The 18,850-nt window shown below is 32.1% G+C and overlaps 1 pseudogene; it reads left to right on the top strand.

The window, feature by feature from the left end:
- The first annotated feature begins 15,229 nt into the window (after positions 1-15,229).
- LOC120609787 (uncharacterized) lies at positions 15,230-15,347 on the top strand (annotated as a pseudogene).
- The last annotated feature ends 3,503 nt before the right edge of the window (positions 15,348-18,850 follow it).

The following is an 18,850-nucleotide window of genomic DNA, read 5'->3' as shown; positions in this document are numbered from 1 at the left end:
CCAAGTGCACAGAGAAGAAGCTTGTGGTCAAGGGCCCTGTCAGTGGCTGGTAAATTACTTCTGATGAAGTAAAGCTGAAAAAGAGGACCCAAGGTCCTGTTTGTGAGAGATGGATGATTCCACCAACAAATTGATGGAAATAGAGGGAGAGAAAGAGGAAGGAAGAGAGAGAGAGAGGAAAGAAGGAAGGAAGGAAGGAAGGAAGGAAGGAAGGAAGGAAGGAAGGAAGGGAAGGAAGGAAGGAAGGAAGGAAGGAAGGAAGGAAGGAAGGGAAATGCCTAGCTTTGTACACATGTTCTAGAGATGAGGTAGGTTGTATGCATGCACTTAAGTCCTCTAAGCACTTCCTATATTTTTTAGCATTTCTTTTTTTGCTTGTTTAGCAACGAATCTGTCAGGCATGTATATTATTCCCTTTTTTATGTACATCAAAATTGATGTTAGTAAATTTATATGACTAACTTAATTCTTCACCTAGAAAATATAAAAGCAATCATTCAAAGAAATGTCTTGATTTTTCCAGTCTCCTTTTGCCCTCTTCATACTAGAAATATAAATCATCTTCACTGGGCTCACAAATTGCAGTTCAGCTCTTTAATTCACATTTTGAAGAGGTCTCCACACCCCTATATGTCTAAAAAGTCAATGCCCAGCTTCACACTGCAACAGCGTGAGAGACAGATGTCCGTTCTCTATTGTAATGTCTTTATAACATCGCACTTTACACTGAATCTTCTTTTTCATATCCTTTCTAGGGAAGTATTTCTGAAACTGCTTTCTTCTTGGAATGGGGTAAACAGGGTCACCACCAAAATATGAAACTAAAATGAGATCATTTCATTTATTATTATTACTTAGTGGGGTCAAAAAACAATCCCTTACTAAAACAAGAAAATGAAGAAAATATTTGCAAAGTCACAGTTCCGAGTCCAGCAATATGTAATAATTTACAAATAGCTCATTTTCTTCTCAGATCACTTCCCACTTTTCTCCAAGAATACTGGTGGTTATTTGTGTATTATTTGTTCAACTATAGAGACAATTTAGGGCGTTTCCCAAAATGAACAATAGGTGACTTCAAGTTCCACTTCTAGAAAGACCACTGTTAAGTAGCAGCTTTTTCAGCTCTCATTCATTGAAGTTGTGATAATTGTTGAGCCTGTTTTTCAGTCTCAGTAGCATTTCATCGAGTACCGTGATACATAAAGGACATGAATAATTTACCGGTAACTTGAAAAAAATACATCGTGATTGACCGAAAAGTCTTCTAGTTGAAAGTAGAATTATGGCATTAGAATTGGAAATAGTATTTAGGAGTTTTCACATAATCATTGTATCTTTGAAAAATATTTTTCAATTTCTCCCTGCATTTTAAAATAAATATACCATGTTGTCAATGCTCTCCTTTTCTATAATCTAATTATAGATTATAAATATATAATTATATAAATATATAAAACACTTTCAGTTGGAATATTTTAAATAGAGTGAAAAAAGAGTGGTTTTAATAGGTAGAAGATTTTAAAGGGTGATTTCAATGGTCAGATCTAGTTATAGCATTTGTTATAATTGGTAGGGGATTGCTATTAGAATAATTCATCTCAAACTGAGGTAAGAAAATACCTTCTAAGGTCTTCAGGGTCTTCAGAATATTTTTTGTTTGTTTGTTTTGATGACCATCTAAAAAATTCTTAATTTATCTTCTGGATTACCTGGTGATCCCACTTGTAATCAAATACTACAAGGAGATTTCAGCACTTGAATTCTTACAATGGAGTTCAAAGCTGAGCTAACGAATATTTTCTAATACTTTGATTTAGGGAAAAAAAAAGTTTCAAGGCAATTGACTTATCACACAGTGCATGATAAATTTGAACAGCAACAGCAACAACAAAATATGTGTGATGGCAGGTATTGTTATAGTCGTATTTGAAGTAATTTCTTACACTGCTCTTGTGTTTTTATTGCCAGTTACAACAGTTTATTAACAATATTAGAAATAAATATGCAACGATTATTTTATAAGAAAATTAACACCACTCATTTAATATAAATTTCAATAATAATATAACATACAAGTGAAGAAGACAGCTTCACAAAACTGTCAAGTGATATCTCATTAAACAGATATTCAAGAAATACTGCCAGGTTTATTATAGTAGGAAGTCTGATTGTCCTGAACTCACAAACAGGGTCTTAATGTTTTAAACAGTATATTGACAATATACACAGGTAAACCAGCATTCTTTGAACTTATGTATTCATTTCAAAATACGGAAATAGATTAAATGTCGAGCTGATGCTGAGATGCCATCCGTCCACTGTTAGCATGTTGTAGTAGAAGGCCACTGAAAGGTCATGCAGAAGACCTGAGGTTTAATCCTGACACTTTCCCTCACTCTGTTATCTTGAGCATGAAACTTAACTTCCTCAAGCCTCAGTTTCTACACCATTAAAGTAATAGGATTTAAGATTATTTCTAGTATCTCCTCCAATTCTAACATTCTATGTAAAAAGATGTCTTAGGTATCTGATATAAATTTGTGTCACATTTTTAGTTCCTTAAAATATCTATACTCCTCAAATAGTATATTTTTGTCATGTTCCAACAGCGTTCTTCATTTTGAAATTGAATAATAGGGTGAATGATGCCAATGTTATTCTAAATTAAATGACTAAAAGAAAGATCCCCAATAAATTTGTTAATCACTATTAATTTGTGACAGTAATCTTTTAAGAAACCATAATATGTTTAATTGTAGATAGTTTTAATAGAGTGAGAACTTCATTAACTATTTAATCATCTGATAAGCTCTTAAAGGATAATATGTCCTGGTTCCAAACAAAGAAACATCATTCATTAAATTTGGTGGAAATGATATGGGACTGTGTGCATGTTGGGTTTATTCAGATGGTAAGATGAATCATCATGTCTATGATGACAAAAGGACAATGTTTCTAAGTCCTCTGGGATATTATTTATTTAGAAAATAAACTCTTATTAAATTTTATAAATAGTTACCACCAGGATGCTCCTCAAAATTATTTCCTCCTTTGTGTGTAAAAAATGCATGACTATAGTAGTTTTCAACTAGGGCTGATTTTGTCCTCCAAGAGACATTTGGCAATGTCTGGAGACATTTTCGGTTGTCACAAACTGGGGGTGGGGTTGGAAAAATGCTATCAGTATGTGGTGGTAGAGGTCAGTGATGCTGCTTAACATTCTACAGTATAAAAGACAGCTCCCCATAATAGGGAATCCATTCTCAAATGTCAATAATGCCAAGACTGAGAAACTCTGCTGTTAACTGCCAAGTGCAAGTTCCCATTTTCTTCTGTATCACGTCTATGGAGAAATTAAAAAATACTTTCCTGCACTTCCTTTCCTTGCAAATCATGAACTTAAGGCTTTTATTCAACTAGTATAATCTCTTTTTCTGTTTCATTCTATCGGTGTCAAATATATAAATAATTGAAAATCATTAAAATGCTAGCATGGCCAACTATTTTTGTTATTTGGCAAATATGATAATTCCATTACAGGGCCTGTTTAGTGACTTGTTTTCCAGAAAAGCTTAATTTTTTAAAATATTGTTGTCAAATAATGTCTTTCCATGCTTTTGAAAACTCCATTGAGGAAGCCAATGCAGTCTTTTTTATTTTACTGTCTTTTTTTCAATGTGTGTAAATTGGGGTTGCCCAGAGTTCTAGGAAGGATAAATTGGGGGAGTATTAGAGATTGAGAAAGAACTGCCATGATGATAAACATGCTTATATTTATTTGCTGGTTTGTTCACGATAATTCTTTTCTTTTTTTTAAATTAAATTAGACAAGTCACTGTTACTTAGACTTAACTAATTTTTTATTAGCATTTCCATTTTTTGAAGGAATCCCAAATCAATATCTAGATAAACCATAATGGAGCCTGTCGGTGGCTCTATCATCATTCTCATAGGATTGCAGCGCCACCTACAGGAGCCCTTATGCATACCACTGTTCGACCAGCTGTGTTCCTAGCAAGCATTGATGTGTACATAGTACAAAGGAGAAATGGACAAGTCTAGAAAACAAAATAAAACATGACAACATACAAACAAACAAAAATCCACGGGAAATACTTTCACTGTATTATGTCTTTCCGTTCTTAACTTACTGAAGTCTTTTGAAATAGCTACATCTTTATAATAAGAAAACCATGCCTTTATTTTTTAGTGTGTTGAAAAGAGTGACAAATGTTTAATGATACTGAATTTTGAAAAATCAATACAAAATTGTATAGATTGAACTGATGTGTAATTTAAACAAATAAAACAAATTCATAAACTACTGTCAAATAAAGAGTAAATTGGAAGATGCTTTTGTTTTCTTTTTCCCCTTCTCTTCAAACCATGGGGTTTATTCAGTTGAGGACCTTTTTCCTATTTTTAGCAAAAGTCCAAATTTTCTGAGTTTAAAACTCAAATTATCTATATTTAATAATGACAATAGATATAAGTTCTTGTCCCCTGTGCTCTTCTTTCTTATCCATATGGACTTTACTAATGGAAACCTGTTATACAGAGAAATCAGCATAAAATAGCATCTGTGACAACCTTTAAAAGAGTCAAAAGCAGATTCAGACCAAGTCAGCAAAGATGTAGCTGTTCAGTAAGAAAGAAGTTGGCTTTCAAAAATTTACATCTTACCTCCTGTTGAAATGATATTTAATTCTTTTTTACACCAGCCAGAGAGGCAAACTTTGGTGATCACATCATTGAAATCTGCCCACTCTGCATGTCTCATGCAATCACACTCTTTGATGAGGTTCAATAAGGCATTATGATAAATCTTTTTCTCTAATAGAATGCTCATTGGTTACTTTTGATATTTTATGTAGCGTGGATTAAAACTAGACTTTGCTTCTATCAGGGAAAGAAAAGTAGGAGGAACAGAAAGTATTTTTAGAATGAAGACCAGTCAAGCAAATTAAAGTAGATCATTAAGCTTAGTGGAGTTTGAGAGACCAAGGGGCAATTATTAGTTCAAAATAATGACCTTTAATTTAACTACAAGGAAATGTGTAATAGTAGAATTCTCTCTCTCTCTCTCTCTCTCTCTCTCTCTCTCTCTCTCTCTCTCTCTTTTACCTTTTCCTAGCAACACCCACCCCCCTGGGCAAGCTTACCCATTGGAGGACACATGAAATGAAGGAACTAAAGTGGTAGGGGTCAAGAACCAACTAAACTAACCAATGCATGTTATATGGTTTAAATATATATTTTTCCAATACTTATAATTCCTTTTGTTAGGATTAAAAGAGCACATCAAAAGGTAGCCATATGGAGTCTTCTAAGAATTCAGGTAAAAATACTTCTCATAAAATTTGGTCCCAAAGGGATTTACAGCTATTTATGACCTGAAAGTTACACACTAGCTCTGGTGGAATAAAAGCTGTTGTGGGTAATGTTATGAAAATAATTAAAACAGCCAAATGGCTTTCATGGGATGACATTAGTCTGAAAAGTGGCAGGAGAAAACTATCCTTTCTTTGTTCTGTTGAAATGAAATAGGTTATATAAGACAGATTAGATTGCCCAGTTTAGGGAGTTTTAAATTGGCCCTAGATGAACACGTCAGAAGTAAAATTATGGCTTCATCCTTCTTTGTGAGTTTGAGATCTATCTATATGTACATGGAGTTTATTTTTATGTAGTTAAGTCTTACTCAAATATAGTGAATAAAAAAACCAAACCATTGAATGAAACCATCTCTTTAATATGTATTGCTTTAGTAATCTTAATATCTAGTTTATGTTAGGGTGAATTATGACTTACAATACAGATTTAATGTAGCTTATTTATATAATGTCATCACTATATAATTTTATAATATATAGGCAAAAATGTCATTTTCTCTCCTTTAAATCAATTTCAGATTAATGTCATCTACTTAATATATATATTAGGTGAGACAATATAGCATTAATTTTTTAAAAAATTTTATTTAAAGTATAAATCTTTAAATATATATGTATAAATCTATAAATATTTTTATATGATCTTGGAAGCTCCTTATAAATAAGTGAACAGTCCAAAGTACTCTGATTTGAAAAAGAAAAATCTCCTTTAAAAACATAAATCAAAAAGAAAATCAACACAAAAGAAGTCAGTCTTCGGGATCAAATTGCATTTTTTCACATAATTTAAACAAAATTCATGAAGACGAAGATGTTAAGTTGATACATGACTTGGAATATATTTAAAGTTATAACATAAATTCTGGAACACTGTTGAAAGGAAAAAGAAAATGCTGTTAAATTTTTGATGCTACAAATGGGAATACTTTATTATTATTTAAAATCTTAGCCTAAAAAGTGCATTTAAATAAAGATAAATGTATTTCAGTCATTTTTTTTGGATCTCTTCTTTAAGAGATCATTTTACTAAATATTTTATTAAAACATTCTTTTTAATTCATTTCTCTAAAAATGAATTTCAAATATCTCTTCTGTAAATATGCTGAGCTATAAATTGCTTTAAATAAAACAAGAATAAGAAAAGTTCTTATTTGCTGAGTAACAAAGTCACTTCCTATTAGAAAGATTTTATTTATATCAATCTATATAAAAAGTAGTGCAGAGACTAAAGGCAGCACATTCTAGTGACTAAACTTCAATCTTTGTTATGCTATTAATGGATGACTTTAAAGAATTAATTATCTTCTTTGAATCATAATTTCTCTATCTGAAAAATGGTAATAATAATAATAGTAATAATAATAATAACCAGAACAATACCTACCTCATAGACTAGTTTATGTATTAGGTGACAAACATGTGTAGGCCTCGTATACTGTCTGACACAATAGATACTTAATGGAAGTGGCCCCTCAACCCTCTGGAGAAGTACACTTAAATTCCAGGTTTTCTCTACAAATTATGTTCTTGGATATAGCTTTTAAAAGACGTTCTCTTGTATAATAGAGATAACAACATGCAGAAGCACATGTGAAAGTCCTAATGTGTAGTGAACAAGCCAATGCTTTTATGTCTAACCAATGTGTTGTTTAGGCTGCACAATTCTGTGATGGCAAGCTCTAAAACTGTAGTGACAGTACATAAAAAATGTATTTATCTGTCATTTAGAGTCACCATGGGCCTGGTGGTCTCCAGTGTAGCTCCTTTCCAAGGATTGATTCAGGGATCTACATGGCTTTCATCTTCTACCATCCAATCTGGAGCACGTGACCTTCAAAATCAAGGTAAAGGAAGAAAGAGTGGGTAGAGCTCACACATTCCTTGAAGTACTTTGAACTAAAAGTGACACATCACTCTAGACCTAGAACTGGAGGCATGGCCCCAGCTAAACTATAAGAGAAGTTGGGAAATGTAGGATAGCACAAGGAAGTATTCGGTGAATTCTATTGTTTTTGCCATGTTGAATACAATAAATTATTAGCAAAGCTATTTAAAGTAGCTTATATATTTCAACAGTTAAGGTCCATTTAAAAAATGTATTTGATGCTGATTTTAATCTGTATTAAAAACATAGTGAAAAAAAATTTCATTATGCTTTCTATTTGTTTAGAATATTTTAACTTTCTAACATTTTTACACATTAAATTTTAAAATAGAGATATGAATTAAAATATGTTTTGTATTAATATCAGATTTTGTTTTGCTGTCCCATTTTGAAAGCAGCTTTTAACTTTCATAATACATAGACACAGCAGGATTACTGGTAATATTTGGACTAAAACCTTTTATAAGCATATTAAAAGAATCTAATGGCCATAGTAAAGCTGCAGTTTATCAGAGAAGAATCATAATGCATCATTATAAAAATTTAAGAAATAACATTTTTCGTGGAACAGAGAGGAGCTTATTTTGTAAATTAGAAAATTGTTTGTAAAAAAAATTTGTCAAAGTAGGTAACTCTGAGGCTTACATTGTCCCTGATGATTCCTTCAGTAATAGAGTAAATATACTAGATCTGCATTATTCTTAACAAAAATTAAATAAAGCTTTCAAGAAAGAACACATACAGTGCCCTGATAATTGTATTAAGTGTAATGGCACAATAATTTAATTGACAAAAATTCTATTTCATGTAAAGAATTATCTCATGTTGTTTATCTACTAGGTGAAATTTGAGAATATGGACTATTCTTTTGAAATTCTCTGTAAAAAAAAGTCCATTATAGTCATTTTGACCAAAGCTATTGTGTGGGTTCTTTGCAGTCTGCCATCATGCTAGTATTACATTCTTATTTTGGAAGACTTCTCATTTCAAAAGCTTGGAACTGTTTCACATGTGTAATTTTTTCTCTGGTGCTGGAGACTATGCCTCTAGTTGATCAGAGTTGCACTTTAAAATGGGAAAACTTTAGTCAGTCAACATTATTTATTTTCATTGACAAATATCCAATTTAGCTCAACATTTCCATTGAAGAGACAAATGTTTTAAATGCAGTTTGTCAGTTACTATCATTAGCTGTATTATAATCTTAAAGCCAAACCTACTGATGACTCTATGTGCAAGTTCAGGCTTACCCCTTTAGGACATGTACTAAATTTAGTTTTGACTTAAATATCGATAAGGATAAGTAAGGCACACAGGCTTAGTCCCTTGCCACTAAGGACCTCATCTTACTAAGGAGATGATTAGGAATACTGTTGGAATCTAGTGTATGGTACAAACATTTCTTATTTTTCCCACTTGGCTGCCCTTTGGTTATGCCAAGGTCCCTGCTTATAAACATCCAAAATGTCCCCTTTTTCCTATCTTCTTCTTTTACAACACTTTCCCCTTCCTCCTCCTCCTCTCCAATTCACACACAAGCATACACTTGGCTTCCTCTTGGCATCACAATCATCAAGATGCTAGTAATTATTTTAGCCTTCTTTTTCCCTGGTTTATCTTTTGCTTTAGAGTGAAATAAATATAAGATAGACCTTTGGTTTCACTAATATATATGTATACACACACACACACACACACACACATATGTATATCTGTATATATATGTGTGTGTGTGTATATACATATGTATATATATATATATATATATACACATTACTTCTCTCAGCAGTAGTCTGATGCATTGATGCATCAAAAGCTATTTTTATCTTGCAGAGGACCTAAGAAGACTGCTTGACCACTTCCATATCCTTTAAACAAAATGATCAAGACAAATAGGGTAAAGGAAAAAGAAAACTCTCACAACTGCCCACCTCCTACTAATTATCAAAGATCTTGGAGTAGAGTCACTTTCTAAGATCCAAAAGCTATAGGTACAAATATCTGACAGTTAATATTAATACTTTTTATTTTATCATCATTTTTAAAGTTCAGTCTTCCTAAGATGCCAAAATGATTAGTGATGATTCAGTGAAAATGTGTTTAAATTGCCAAAAATTTGAATTTTACACATTTTTTATTAATAGAGAAGTCGAGACCAAGCCAATATTTCCTATAACAACACTAAAATCTGGCTATTTAGAAGAGTTCATTTAAAGAGAGAAATTATTATTTTCAAAAACAAATTGTACACCAAATCCAAATTAAATAATTTGCTCATTTCCCTCTGTTTCCTGTTCTCCATTTTCATTACCCTTCTATAGGAGTCTGAGTTTAGACATAACTCTTTGCTATCAGGAGATAAAAGGAATAGGAAAGCAAGTCTGCCAGTTTATACTTCAAAGTCAGAAATAGCATGTTAAGTCTACTTTCCAAATCCTCCTTGAAAAGATTCAGTAAATAATTCTATAAATTATTCCAGGGGTATTGACAGAGAGCATGGCTTTAATTTTCAGCTTTTTAGCCATTGCACAGAGGCTCTTATTGGTATGTAGCTAACTCTTCAAGTGCTTTAACTGGAGTGGGGGTGGGGAAAGAGAACACAAATTGAATAAAGACTATCTCCCCATGCATTCATTTACAGATTTTCCATTCAGAGGATCACAAATAATCGACAATGTGCAGAATAAACTTCTCTGTTGGGAGTTTTAATCAGCTAAAGAAAAATAGTCTCCAAAGACCTGAACAGTGTTTGAAACATAGTATCATGGTAAGTCCATATATTGACTCTACCAATTCTGCTTCTTCACATTTCACATTACTTTGATTCCATTTCTTCACACACACTCATAATCCTTTCATTTTTAAATTTTCTAAAGTTCCAAAAGTTAATGGCAAAAGTTTTTCAAATTTTTAAAGGCAACAATAATTTTTAAATACTAATAACAGTAAAAAAATAAACAGACGAATCAATGCAGTGGAATAAATAATCTAGAAATAAATTCATTTACAAAAGAGTCATATATTATTAAGGACTTAACAAGTGTGGAAGGACAGGATTGTTCAATAAATGATGTTGAAAAACTGCTTATTTTTAAATCTTAATCTCAGTGTTGTCAAATAAATATAAATTGATTAAAGAGCTAAATATAAAAATTACAGTGAAATTAGAAAATGCAAATCAAAAATATCAAATGTTAGGAATGGCATAATATCTAACAGCGATAATGGGGAAAAAATACAAATAAAAGATAAACAGCTTTGTGCATACACACATACACACACACACACACACACACACACACACACACACTAAAATTTTTGAACATTAAAAAACAAGTTAAAATGAGAATATTGAAAATTCCAAAACTTTTACAAAAAAATATATATATTTCATCCAAACACACAAAAAGAACACCAAGACTAACGTAACGATATAGCACATAAACATATGATTCTTTAACCAAAGAAAAAAATAATATGAACTATCTAGTGATAAGAGAAATGAAAAATAGCCTAAGCTCATCAGTTTTGTACTTTTAAATCAATTATATGTAAATATGTAAATGTTGTACATACATTAGCAGAGATCATATGCATATATAAATAATAAAAGAAGTCAAATATTGTTATTATCAGTTTTTTAGCTATTAATGAAATACAGAGGTTGCAAATAAAATATCTAATGCTGGTGATCATGAACGTTTTCAAACATTGTTGGTAAGAGTGAAAATATCCGTTTTGGAGACAACATGTGAAGGCTTATATAACAAGATATAAAAATGGTGCCCTTTCTTTATCAGTTTGGGTGTAGTCACCAAGACAATAGGTGAAAACTGATGCCTTATTCTATAGTAAAGTGCTAGACCATCTGCTGAACTTGCAAAGAAAGCATCCAAGTGTACAGGAACTCAACACATTATCTACATAAACAAAGATCAAGAATATAATTAAAGCAGTTGAAGGCTTACAAAAAGATTTATTTGGAAAAACATGGCAGTGCTATTTTTCTTTTCTAAAGAATAGAGAGAAATTATTTAAAGCAGCAACTCAGAAAGCTTAGTGTGATTTCTCTGAGTTGAGAGCCAATGGGAGTTGAAGGGGTGGCCTTGTAGAGAAGTATCTGATAAACCTGAGATATGTAAATAAAAACCTAGCTAACAGAGCCAGTGACAACAGTGTAGATGGAAATCTGTCAGCTTACAGTCAGAGGTGTGTGTGTAAGAATGTGATAGATAATTGTTGGATCAGGGAAGTGACGTTATGTGATGTGATTTGCATTTTTAAAATATATTCAGGCTGAGGAGTGGATTAATAATAATATTAATCGTGATGGTTAATTTAATGTGTCAGTTTGACTAAATCATAAGGAGCCCAGACTTTTGGTCAAACATTACTCTAGGTGTGTCGGTGGGAGTGTTTTTGGATGAGCTTAACATGTGAATTGATGGACTGAGTAAAGCAGATTGCTTTCCCAAATGTGGATGGCAATCACCCAAAGAACTTAAAACCTGAATAGAAGAAAAGCTGAGTAAGAGAGAATTCCTGCCTGACTGTGCTGACTCATTTGTCTTTCCCTGTCTTAGGACTCTAAATGAAAAATTAACTCTTATAAGGTCTTAAGCCTGGAATTTATACCATTTGGCTCTTCTAGTTCTCAGGCCTTTGAATTTGGGCTGGAATTATACTTTTGGCTTCCCTAAATCTCTCTGACTGATGATCTTAGGACTTCTCAGACTCCATAATCATGTGAAGCAATTCCTTATTATAAATCTCTTTCTAAATATATGTCTATATATCCTGCCGGTTCTGTTTTACTAGAGATCCCTAACTAAGAGAGTAATAATAATAATTACTAACGCTGAGTGTTTTTTGTACTAGGTGCTATGCAAATCTTCTATATTTACATATATCAATCTAATCCTCACAATAGCTCTACAATAGATGTTATGGTCATCATTTTAAAGATTAAAAAACTGACAAAACTAGTTAGAAGTCAGGTCCAAGACTCTCGCTCATACTATCTATCCAGAACATTCTCCCTTATGCCCTACTCTAAACTCCATAATAACTCAAAAAATAATAATAATTAGGGATGGAGACAATAATGAAAGCAGAGAGAGCATTCTAAGGTTCTTGCCAGTCAGGCAAGAGATGATGGTGGCTAGGACTAGGCTTAGAGCAGATTCTAATCATATATTGAAGGTATAGAATGAGAGACAAGTGCTGAACATAGCAATGGACATGTATTATGTGAAAAAAAAATGAGATTTGGGGGGTTAACTTGTTACTAGAGCATATCTAAACTATCTTCTCTTGTACCAGAAAATTGTTTATAATTCAGTCATTGTGATTTCGATTCTTTTTTTTCACATCTTATTTTAATGCGTTTGAAATTTTATATATCCATTTACATATATACACACACATCCTGTTAAATCCTTGACAAAATTGACAAGATACCATGAGAACTAGTTTGCAAAATGTCAGAGCAAAAAAAGAGCATTCTTTTTCAATATCATTTGTAAATGAGGTTTATCTACAGACAACCTATCTTGTGTAAAAGGTAATATCACCAGGTAAGGCATTTGAGTTTTAAACATCATCCTAATTTACTTTACATAGGTACCACTTTAATAATTACTTTAATTAATGGATCATTGTAATTAATGATGGGCTCCTTTCTCAATACATATCCACCTCACAGAGTTTATTTGAAAGTTGATGGAGGAAAGAGTCATTTGCTCTCTTAAGAGTTACTCGTCTCTTCTCTTTTTCTTTTGGAATAAAACTGGAAATTGGAGGAAGTGATTGTGCTCATACTGTACAGCACAGACCCATCAAGATGGCTTTGACTTGAACCATTTTATTTTCCTTTCTCAGCCAATACAAAGATGGATTTTAACTCCAAGTTTTATTTCAGGAATGTTACATACTGTCCTGTGTGAAAAAGGAATGCTATCTGTGGTGGGATTTTTAATTTCCAAGCTTAACTCTAATAGCTGCCATAGAAAATGTCCTTTTCTTAGAGACCTAATCACCAGGAAGGCTGCTTGGCAGCCTTGACCTATATATGATTGTACAGTCAATAGCGAGATCAGTAGCTGTTGACCTGAATTTATCCGTTCGGGACTCAGAAAATATTACCAAGAAAACTATATTTGCACCACCTCACTCCACTGCTGCCTCAGTACTATGGGGCCAGAACTACCTGGTGGGTCCATCCCAGGGCCTCTGCACATCAGACCCGGGTCTGTGCCCCCATCCCTGAGCCTGGTGTCCTGTGGCTGGAGTCAAGTTGCTATGGTTGCCAGAGGCATCTGTCACTGAGATAAAGTGACCCCCTTCACATGCACATGACAGCCTCCAGCCTTCAGCAAGGTCTACATGTAAAGCTGAAAACAAAGAAAAACAGCAAAGAGGGAAAAGTGCCTTATAACTGGATGTTTAGTTTAGATTTTTATGTTTTAAAAATCACTTCTGCTCAGATACCTTTCTCCTGAATGGGACTTAATGATCCAATTAATGAGGACTCTGGTTGTTTTTAGTGATAGCAATCAGACTCTGAGATAATTAAATGAGAAATGTGTCCTAAAATTTAAGGGGCAATATTTCAGTCTTACTGATATAATTATTTATTCTAAATTTCCAGACAAATGCTTAGAAAATAAGACAGGTCATAGAGAAGCAGAAGGACCCATAGGTTGTTGGATAATTTTTGTTATATAAGTCTGTGATTAGAAAAGTCAGATGGAGCATTTATTTATCATTTCAGTATGGCCACATGATAGTAAAGAGAGACTAATTTAAACCACAGCTCTGAATCTTTAATACCTTGCTTAAAATACACTTTTTGTTTCTTATGATGAGTTGTTAACAGAACCAATAGTAGGCCACTGTTCATGTTATATATATACATATAGTGTGTGTACAGATGCATATATATGCATGTGTGTGTCGTATATATGTATGTATGTTTATATATGTGTATGTGTCTATATATATAGATATAGATATAGATATAGATATATAGATATAGATATAGATATAGATATAGATATAGATATAGGTATAGATATAGATATAGATATAGATATAGATATAGATGATATAGATATAGATATAGATATAGATATAGATACATACACACAGTCACCTCCCAGAAGCAAGAATGGCAGCACTTTGTCATAAATTTTATATATGGACTTATGTTTACTTTAACAATAAACTTCATTATACATGTAAAATAAACACAATTCCATATATACATTGCCCTTTAAATATATATTTTATCAGTTTTTAAATGTTTTCTATGTTCAAGTCACTGTATCTACTTACCTACAAAGTAGGTATGAAGTTGATAGTGCTTCTTTCCTTCCTTATTTTTTTCTATTTTAGAGTATTGCTTTTCTATCTTTTACCAATCCTACCCATTTCTTGGAGAAAATAAATTACATTTTAATGAAAAATAAAAAAGGGCATGTGTTACTGTGGAAGTAGTCAAGAGAACTAATTTGAAGCAAAGCCTTTCACACTATCAAAATAGGTTTATTAAAAAGAAGATGTGTTAAACAAATTGGTAATAGTAATAATAGTAAAAAAGAAAAACATTAACCTACTTAATGGTCTTAGAAGCGACCATTTGAAAACAAGAGCAACAACAAAATTACTCCATTGAGTCTGAAAAGGTATATTATAACACATTGTTAAACTACTTTGCATTATTGTTATGGAGTTAAATAAACCCATAACTAGAATTAATTAGTTAAATTTTGATTTTGTGTGTGTGTGTGTGTGTGTGTGTGTGTGGTTATTTGTATGTTTGAATGAAGGAACTTGTGTATTACTAATCTTTTCATGGTTATAAAAATAAAATTTATTGTCTTTACTTTTTAAAAAGTAACTTTCAGTCACTTTAAAAATACCTTTTTGCTTTTAAAAAGATCCATTTGTCTACAGCCATGCTACCTCGAACAAGCCCAATCCCATCTGATCTCGGAAGCTAAGCAGAGCCGGGCCTGGTTAGTACTTGGATGGGGACCACCTAGGAAGACCAGGTGCTGTAGGCTTAAAAAGTAATAAAAAAAATAAGGGATTGTAATCTGACAAGGTCCTTGCAATCTGTGAGGTCAACCTAGGGTTGCCTCGCCTAAAAAAATAAAATACAATAAAATAAGATAAGATAAGATAAGATAAAATAAAATAAAATAATAAAATAAAATAAAATAAAATAAAATAAAATAAATAAATAAACAAAAAGATTCATTTGCTTATTTCTTCTACCCTCACCTTGTATCTATGAGGTTACAATCTATTTCATAAGCATTGACTCTTAACAGGAAAAGTTTTAGTTGCCTTCTAGAACTATGGTTTTAGAAAAATTACAATTAAAGTAGTGGAGATGGGGTATGAGAGGAGGTGATAGTTATCTAAGTGATAATTTATTTTGTTGAAAACTCAAAGCCGTATTAGAGATTTCCATAAAGTTTCACACTTCTAATGATCCTAACTTTTTATGCTGAGAGATAAAGTTCCTATTTAGGTATTCGACGGTAGAATGTTGAAAGGTCGTTTGTCAGCAGGTCACTAAGCTGTTAAACTTATTAGGAAAGCTTGATACTGCTTGGTCCCATATTGTTACTCTCTAAAATCCCACGGGCAGCTAGCAAGAGCAATTAGGCAAATTCTGGTTTAGTTAAAATTGACCCCTTTCAATATTTTGAAACATGCATAAGTACCCGTCAAAGTATATCAATCAACTCTGCGTTTCAAGATAGGAGGAGATGCTACTGGCAATGATCCCTACCTCTGCAGATTTAAGGCCAACTCACCCTCCTACTAAAGCTTTTCCAGGAGAAAGATTATTGAAGCAGATGGCAGACTGATGTAGGAGAGGCTATGCTTCAACTATACATTACACACATCTCTGCATTTACTCTATCCTTTGTATCCTCAAAGTTATAGATCAGAAAGTACAGTAATGCCCTTTTCATAACTGAGCTATTTATATGTTAGCTCATATGTTTTAATGTGTTTTAGTTTAAAAAGTAGAAACAAAATTAAGTTACAAAGTGTGATCTCTGAAAGTAATTTCACCTTTATTTTAATATTGTTTCATATTGCCAAATATTTTATATGAGGATGGAGTGGGCCTGTGTATGCACAATGTGCATGTGTGATCAGATTTTTGTTGTATCTGTCAAAAGAGATAATTAGATGTTAGTAACATCTTTCTGATCCTTTAGGAAGCCAATCCTAATTTTCAAGGAAAATGTGAAAATATATAATAATTAAGGATTTATGAACTTGAGATCATTTATATCTTATGAAGTTGTTAGCTCTTAGATTGTATGCCTAAGTCTTTGCAAACTCATTAAAAATAAAGAACTAATATATGTTTCTATTAATTAATTCATTCATTCAACAGATATTTAATAAAGGTCTATATATTCTGACCACAAGCCACAAAACTCTATAATATCTATAAAATGGCTGAACAAGACAGAATGGATCTTTAATCTCCTAGAATCTAAAATCTAGTGAGTAAACCTTAGTGAGCATTAGTGGATCCATTCTGAATAACTCAATATATAAGTACAATTTTTTTCCTTTGAGTAAATCACTCTAATTTAAAAGGGATTCTCTTTAATACTAGTGTATTGGAAGAAGTCTAAGCTATAATTTTATAACAAATATCACCTTATTTTTAGAGAACCAGGGTACTAATGACTAAAAAGGCACTCAATTGAAACAGTTCCAGAAAATGAGCACATACATAGACACATATGCACATAAATGTACACACAATTCAATGTAAACCATAAAGTCATTAAAATGATTAATATTAAATGCCTTTAAACTAGTGTATCAATTTTCTTATAAAAAATTATCATTTGGAATTTTCGTTAAAAATTATACCCCAAGGAAACCTCCCAGATATTCTGATTCAGTATGTTAAGTGTGCTTCCCAGGAATATACATTATCAATCCATCTAATCTGATTCAGGTACTTCATGACTTATACTTTGAGAAACATTGCCTTAAATAATAAATGGATTGTATTTATGAGTCAACAAATTAAAAACAGGACTTCTGTCCATAAAGACTTACCTGCTAAAGAATCTGTTCTCCCATCATAAAAATTTTTTAAATTTAATTTTTCTTTTAATTTAAAAAACTCTGAAAAAATTTTAAAGACTAACAAACAAGCCCTCGGGAAAACATATTTAAAAAAATGATTTTCAGACTTTCAAACACACAATGGAGAACCATTGTTCCTCAGAAAAGGGAAACAAATGAGATGTGATTGTTCATAAAATTAGTTCTCAGAACTTAGAGCTGGTACAGGGAACTTAAAACCTCTTTGAGTGAGAACCCAGAAATTGGACTTTAGGAGAACTAAAATGACTAGAAATTGTGGGACAGACTACAAGAGGACAGTGGGTAAGCAAGTGAGAGAGAGAGAGAGGGATATGTCTATATATCCTCTAGTCTTTGGCTGAGTATCTGAATACATGTGTCATCAAACTCACTAAGACCAGGGGAAAACATTAGAAATCAAGCTGAATAATTCTCCATGCTCGCAGAGGGCTAAAAACATTTTATATTTCCAACAGTCAAAATGGAAAGGTTTCATAATATACTCATAGAGTAGAATCAAAAAAGGCTTTATCTTGGATCCAAAGCCAAGAGTGCTTTGGATCAGCATTTAAAAAGTTTCCAAGAAAATTTTGAAAGGATAAACTTGTTCCGAAAGAGCTCAACTGAATGCTAAAGAAATTTCAACACTCTTTAAAGTCATACAACAAAATCCAGTAACTAACAAATAAAATTCATTAGGTAGGGCACTCAAGCAAAGAAGAAGAAAAATGTGACTTATAAGAGATATAAATATCGATCAATAGAAATAGCCTAAAAATGACAGACTGTGGAATTGCAAGCCAAAGACAATATAAAAGAAATTATGAATGTTATAATGCTCAGGAGTATAAAGGGAAACTTAAAAATGTTGAAGAGAGAAACAGAAGATATAAAAAGATAGAACTACTGGAAATGAAAAATATAATATCTGAAATGAAAATATACCAAATAGGATTAAAAGCAGATTAAACACTACAGAAGAATATATCAGTGAACTCAAATTCATAGCAATAGAAACTATTCAAAATGAAGTTCAGTGAGAAACACACTGAAAAAAACATAAACAAGACATGAGCAACTTGTGGGGCAATATCAATTTGTCTAACAAATGTATAATTGAAACATGGTAAATGAGAGAGGGAAAAGGTGAGAGAAGACAGAAAAAAAGACTGAAAAAATAATCAAAAGTGATAAAAAATATAAACTCTTAGGTCCAAGAAGCTCAAAAAACTTCAAGCATAATCAGCATAAAAGAAAGTACTCTAAGATACTAAAGATATTTTAAAAATATTAACAAAAATATAATCTTAAAATCAGTCAGTGAAAGGAATCTAATAAACAGAATACCAAAGATATGATGATATCAGCTTTCTTGTCATAATGTATGTTAAGCAGAAGATAGGACATGGCACCTTTAAATCAATGAAAGAAA

Source organism: Pteropus medius, unplaced genomic scaffold (genome assembly GCF_902729225.1).
Source record: "Pteropus medius unplaced genomic scaffold, Ma_sr-lr_union100, whole genome shotgun sequence".
NCBI lineage: Eukaryota > Metazoa > Chordata > Mammalia > Chiroptera > Pteropodidae > Pteropus > Pteropus medius.
This window is presented reverse-complemented; position numbering and strand designations above follow the sequence as displayed.